Source organism: Gossypium arboreum, chromosome 2 (assembly GCF_025698485.1).
Source record: "Gossypium arboreum isolate Shixiya-1 chromosome 2, ASM2569848v2, whole genome shotgun sequence".
NCBI lineage: Eukaryota > Viridiplantae > Streptophyta > Magnoliopsida > Malvales > Malvaceae > Gossypium > Gossypium arboreum.
In genome coordinates, this window is record NC_069071.1 from 14325900 (window position 1) to 14332819 (window position 6920).

The 6920-nt window shown below is 37.7% G+C and overlaps 1 non-coding gene across 1 annotated transcript; it reads right to left on the reverse strand.

Annotated features, from left to right (window-relative positions):
• Positions 1-904: 904 nt before the first annotated feature.
• On the reverse strand, positions 905-1011 carry LOC128289759 (small nucleolar RNA R71). The gene has a single exon (XR_008279403.1). It is a non-coding gene; the product is annotated as a small nucleolar RNA R71 (small nucleolar RNA).
• Positions 1012-6920: the final 5909 nt, after the last annotated feature.

A 6920-nucleotide genomic window follows, 5' to 3' on the forward strand; every position in this document is an offset into this window, starting at 1 on the left:
TCATGTAAAATGGGAGGTTTATCATGCAAATCCTCCTATTTTGCACTCCTATTTATTTGGCCACTTCAATTTAGCCTATAGCATTTTCAAACATTTTCACATAGGTCCTATTTCATAATTTCACTCACAAATGACAAAATCAAAGCATGAAATTTTGTCAACATTCACAGAATTCCCGAAAATTGGGGCGTTACAACTAAAATATTAGGAACACTTAATTTTTAATACTTTAGCCATTTTTATTTTCATTGCATTTTATTTTTGTTTTTATTTTAATTTCTATTTACTAATTTTCCTTTTATTTGTTTTTGGCAGGTTCTTTTAGTTTATGACCAGAAGAAACCCATTAGGACCTCTGGTATTCAACAGCGAAATTGAAAGCATAGCTCATAGAAACCGTAGAGAAGCGAGGCAGAGTTGACAAAGTACAGTGGAAGAGCAAGAGGACGTTATTATTACTAAAAATTTACCTGATAATCATAATAATCAGCTACCTCCTGTGGTTGTTGTAAATCCCGTAAATCCGAATCCTTCTCCTCATACTATGTACGATTGTGCCAAGCCCAATCTTACTGGGGCTAAATCGAGTATTGTTAAACCTACTATTCCTACAAATAATTTTGAATTAAAACCTAACACTATTCAAATGATTCAACAGTTTATTCAGTTTGATGGTTTGCAAAACAAAGACCCAAATACTCATTAGGCCAATTTCCTAGAATTCTGCGACACTTTTAAGATTAATGCTGTTTCTGACGATGCCATTCACCTTCGGTTATTTCTATTCTCATTAAGAAATAAGGCTAAACAGTGGTTGAACTCTCTATCACGAGGTTCTATCACTACATGGGAGCAAATGACCAAAAATTTTTTGTTAAAGTATTTTCCACTAGCTATGATAGCCAAGCTGAGGAATGATATCTCTTCCTTCATGCAAATGGATTTAGAGACTCTACATGATGCACAGGAGAGGTATAAGGAATTATAGAAAAGGTGTCCTCACCATGGGTTACCTCTATGGCTACAGCTTCAAACTTTTTACAACAGTTTGAACCTCTCAACTAGGCAGTTGATCGATTCAGCCACCGGTAGGACTCTGAATAACAAAACACATGAAGCGACTTATGAGTTACTATCAGTGGCAAGTCATGAGGACAAACCCAATGAAAGCAGCCAATGTTTTTGATGTTGATATGGTCACCATGTTATCGAATCAGGTAGAACTTTTGAGTAAAAAGATTGATGGTTTATATGGTCTACACAGGTACATCCGGTGATGTAGTGTGATACAAATGAAGGAGGGATGAACGATTCAGAAGGCCTATCTTACAGCCTTAGCACAGAGAACAAACAAGTCAACTATATGGGTAACAATTCTATACCTCAGAATAATCCCTACAGTAATACTTATAATGCAGGTTGGAGGAACTATCCCAATTTCTCTTGGGTGGTCAAAAAAAATCAGATACCACAACCCCTCCAGGCTTTCAACAACCACAATATCAGCAAGAGAAGAAGCCGAACCTTGAAAAGATGCTGACGAAGTTTATTTTGGTGTCAGAAACCAGTTTTCAAAACACCGAAACTGCACTAAAATCAAAAAATGTTGATTCAAGGACTCAAAAACCAAATAGGGCAATTGCCAAAGATGATTTCAGAAATACCACAAGGTAGCTTGCCAAGCAACACCGAAACTAACCCAAGAGAGCAATTTCATGCAATTACTATTTGAGATGAAGAAGGGTTAGCTGAATCTGAATCTAAACTGAGACAAGAAACTGTGGTAAGCAATGGTAAGGTTGAGGTAAGCCACAACGAACAAAAACTGGTAAGTAAGGAGTATAAACCTCATGTGCCATATCCCAACGCGACAAGGAAAGACCACACAAAAGAAAATTTTGGTAAATTCTTTAAACTGTGGAAAAAGTTACATATTAACTTACTGTTTATTGAAGCCCTTTTGTAGATGCCAAATTCTATAAAATTTTTAAAGGAGCTTTTAGCAAACAAGCGAAAGTTAGATGATTCGTCGCCCGTAGAGCTAAATGCAGTTTGCTCATCTATCTTACAAAATAAACTACCCAACAAATAAAAAGATCCAGGGAGTTTTACTATTCCTTAATTGGTAGTTTAAGTGTTAATAATGCTTTAGCTGATTTAGGGGAGAGTATAAATGTCATGACCTATAAAATGTTTAAACAACTAGGTCTTGGAAAACCCAAACAAACTAGGATGAACATTCAATTGGCAAATAGAACCATTAGATTTCCTAGGGCTATTGTTGAAGACATTCTTGTTAAAATTGATAAATTTATATTCTCGGTAGATTTTGTTGTCTTTGACATGGATGAGGATAGTGATGTACCTTTAATTCTAGGTCAGCCTATTTTAGCAACTGCTAGAACCATCATTGCTGTTGGTACAAGTGAACTCATACTTCGTGTAGGTGATGACATGATTAAACTCCAAGCTCGTGATTCTACTAAAACATCTAGTGATCGAGATGATTATATGAGTTCTGTTATTGAAAGTAACTTTATGGCTCAACCTTCTTTGCAGGAAATCCTTCAGAAAAATGTGATAGAGCCACGTTCTAGCTTATGCGACAAGAACAGAACGAATCATGAGGAATGAATGTTGCAGATCAATGATCTAGATGAATGATGATCACATGTCAAGGAAAAACTGAGAATACACAATGAAAAACTGAAGCGACTCCATGACAAGCTGAACGATGGAATGAACCACTTCCAAGTTGAGGACCAGGTACTGTTAATGAAATCGACTCTCGAATAACCACTCCAGAGCTTAACGCAAATGGAGCGACTCCTTTTACAGTATTCAATGTCTTCCCATACAGTACAGTCGAGGTAACTCATTCTAATTTCGGCACTTTTAAGGTACATATTACTCGACTTAAACCTTATTTGAATAAAAAAAAATCATAGTGAGAAAGAGGAGTTTTGACTCCACGAACCACCATGACCATACGAATATGAGGTAAGTCGAGCTTAGACTTTAAATAAGCGCTTCTCGGGAGGCAACCCGAGTGCTAACACTACTAATTTTCTTAATTTTATTTTATTTTTAAAATTAATTTAATAAAAAAGTTTCTTAAAAACCCACACGACCTGGACACACGGGCGTGTCCTTGGCTGTGTGGATCCTTTAACTTAGTTTTAAAATTTGAAAAAATTAGACAGTGAGCTCCACGGCCTAGCGACATGGCTGTGTGAAACCTGGAGCTTAATTTTTCAATTTTAAAACAAGTCAAAGAGTTACACTGGCAAGGCACACGATCGTGTTACACAGGCATGTGGGAGACCACACGGGCTTGTGAGAAGCAAAAGAGATAGCACACGGCCGTGCGACATGGCCATGTGAACCACATGGCCAAGACACATGGGCGTGTCCGAGGCTGTGTGAAAAATGGGATTAAATTTTTAATACACACGGGCTGAAAACACCCAACACGGGCCTCACACGACCGTGTCCCCTTTTAACCCCCAACCCTAATTTTAATCCCTAAAATTTATCCTCTACCCCATCCTGTCAACTCCAGCCGTCGTACCCTTCATTTTAGCCCTAGCTGCCGCCATATCCTCGCCCCTCGCTCTTCCCTCTCCCCTTTTCTTCCCCCTTGTCCCTCCAAACCCATGCACATATTATCCCTCTCGTAGCCTCCCTTTCCCTTCCCTTCCCCGTGCGTGCCTCATCCCATCCGGCCTCCCATTCCCTTTCCCTTGCTTACGCCCCCATCACACACCCTTCAACCACGCGCATGATCCACCTCACCGCTGCAACCCGTCGGACCAACACCCACACAAGACCCGACCTCTCCCTTCCACGCTCCCCTCACTCCGGCCACCACCCATACCGCCATCGGTCCACCTCTTTTGACCCTTTATTTTATTTTTCCTTTATAATTAGAATAATAATAATAATAATAATAATAATTATTATTATTATTATTAGTTTTTTCTTTATTATGATTCTATTCTTTTAATAGTTTCACCGCTTTTATCCATTTGTTCTTGTTAATTGATTTTTTTTACCGATGATTTTTATGTTTATTCTTGAGTTCGGACACTAGGAACTTTTAACATATGATCTAATTTTATTTCAATTTTATTTATTCTTTTCTTTAGTTCATTCTTCTTTCAATAGTATTATACATGTAGTTTATTTACTTGATTTTATGTTTTTCTTCTTGGTCTTATTCATTTATTTTTCTTATTGAATCATTATTTAGTATTATCTATCATTATTGATTTCTATTTTGATACTAGCACCTTATTTAGTAGTTTCAAGTCTTTTTCATTATTAGTCAACTTGCTCAGGTCCAATCAAATTTCTATTTTTTTTTATTAGCACGCCTCTATTATGTTTGTTCATCCATTTTAATTTCTTTTGATTGCTTTATTATAGATTCATTATAACAAACACACGAGGTAAGACCAAGACCGCTGTTCCCGCTTCAAAAAAGCGGAAGGGCCTCAGAGCGACCTCCTCCTCGAGTGCTTCAGCCGAGGCCCACCACTCCTAACTCTGATTTGCAGCGGGCCTTCAGAAGGATTTATATCAGTTCCTTCGCGTACAACCACTCAGCCTAGGCTGCTGCATTGATTGGGCCACATTAGAATAGGTCCGACTTGCTGATGACGTGCGCGCCATTATTGCCACAGCTCTGTGGGATCAATTTTTTTCCATCATGGAGCGCACCTACATGGAGCTGACATTGGAGTTCTACTCGATGTTTGTAGTTCAGCAGGTTATGACGGTTCATGACGAGCCTGACACCATCAATTTTTAAATTGGTGGTTTGGTACTCCTCATGAGTGTTCCCGAGTTCGGTGCAGCTATAGGCCTCTACACAAAAGAATTTATGAGCGCTGAGGACTTCCTTAGACTTCATAGGCACATCCATCACTCGCCATCACGATGTTGGACTGAGCTTACAAGGAGTCAGACACCATATGATGCGAGTCACTCAAAAGGCAACTTTTCTCTCTCCCGCCTTACGGTACATTCACACCCTTTTAGCTCACACTTTGACAGGTCAGAGAGAGAGCACCGGAGCCGTTAACACTCACGACACTTACTTTCTATCGAGCATGGCGTACTAGAATATATTTGGCGTGGCATATTTCATCGCTCTATCATTTTGCCATTAGATTGACCGCCACAGGAAGGGCCCCATCTGGCTAGGCCCTTATGTGACTCGTCTCGCTCATCACTTCGGTCTCTTAGACATACCGGAGTAGTCCTCCACACTCACACTTGTAGGCCAGATGTCCCCACAAGGCATCTCGAGCATGATACATATGAGGATGGTCGAGTGGTGTCAAGGAGTGGACCCTCCTTAGTACCGGTTGTTTCATTCTTACGCTCACAATAAACCTGAGGACTTCACTGATAATGTTCCTCCCTATCACGAGGACCCACCATAGCCTTCACCTTTGAGTCACCAACCTGTTCCTTCTATTGCTAGCTTCTGAAGAGTATCCGCCAAGGAGTTCACTAGCTTCCGTCAGTACTGCATTTAGAGGTTTGACAGTGTTAATGCGTCAGTGCAGCAGATTTGTCAGCATTTTCATATTACTCCTCTAGCACCGACTGTAACAGCTCAGTTTAGACCCTAGTCGGAACACTGGTTTCGAAACCACAAATTCGAGGTCGTAAAAATTATTTTATATATTATTTTTGGTATTTACAGAATATTATTTGATATGTGTGAAAATTTCGTGATTTAGTTTTACCGATTGATTAGTTAATTTGATAAAAGGACTTAATTGTGTAAAATGCAAAAGTGGCTTTCTATATGTTAAAGTGCTTAATTGCTTTGATGAATTAATTATGGAGTCCTTATGTTGTGATTTGGCCATTTAACATTAGCATGGACGGTAATGGACAACCATTATAAAGTTTTCATATTATTTCATTAAGGTTAATTTGGTAAATGAATATTAAATGATTAATAAAATAAAACATAAGTAAATATACATGTTCATCTTTCATGTTGGCTGAATATAAGGATGAAAAGAATCCATTTTTTGTGTTTAAAGGTTAGACAATCTCCAAGCTATATTGAGGTATATTTTGAGCTCGGTTTTTGATAATTTTTACATTTTTGAGATCGTTGCTTCGTATATTACCTAGCCTGTGCTTTAATTTTCAGAATTGATGATGAATTTGAGATTTCCATTATTGATAATATGATGAATTTGTTGTTTGATGATGAAAAATAAATTTTTGATGTTTGTTTATCATGTTTAATTAAGTGATTTTTGATAAAAATCCAAATTAGGGATTTAATTGTGAAATTTCAAAATTTAGGGCTTAAATGTGAAATAAATTGAATAAATGGGCAGCTAAGGATCTAGGGAGCATTCAGCCTAATATGGGCTTATTGAAATTTTGAGTATTTTGTGTTGTTTTGAATTAGGGACTAAATTGAGAAAATATGAAATGTCAGGGGCTGAAATGCAAAATGCCCAAATTATGTATTTTTGTATGTAATTGAATGAATATGTTATTAAACAAGCCAAATTTGTATTGAATTAGATCAAGTAAAGAGGAAATCAAATTTCGATTGGGGAAAGTCGAAAGTTGTCAAATAGTCGTTTCGGTCCGTTCGTGTCCGTACGAGGTAAGTTCATAAGTAAATAAATGTTGTTAAATTTGATTGTATATGTATTATATGTGCCAAATTGGATAATAATAAATATACATGTATATGTCGAAATGAATTAAGTATTGGAGAACTAGATACGAGCTTGAATCGATTGAATATCGACGTCCGAAAGCCCCTACGAACCATAGGAATAGTATAGGATACATATGTCATGACATAGGATTCAGAGATGTGATTTCGTGTAAGACCACGTCTGGGATGTTGGCATCGATTTGAGATTTACATG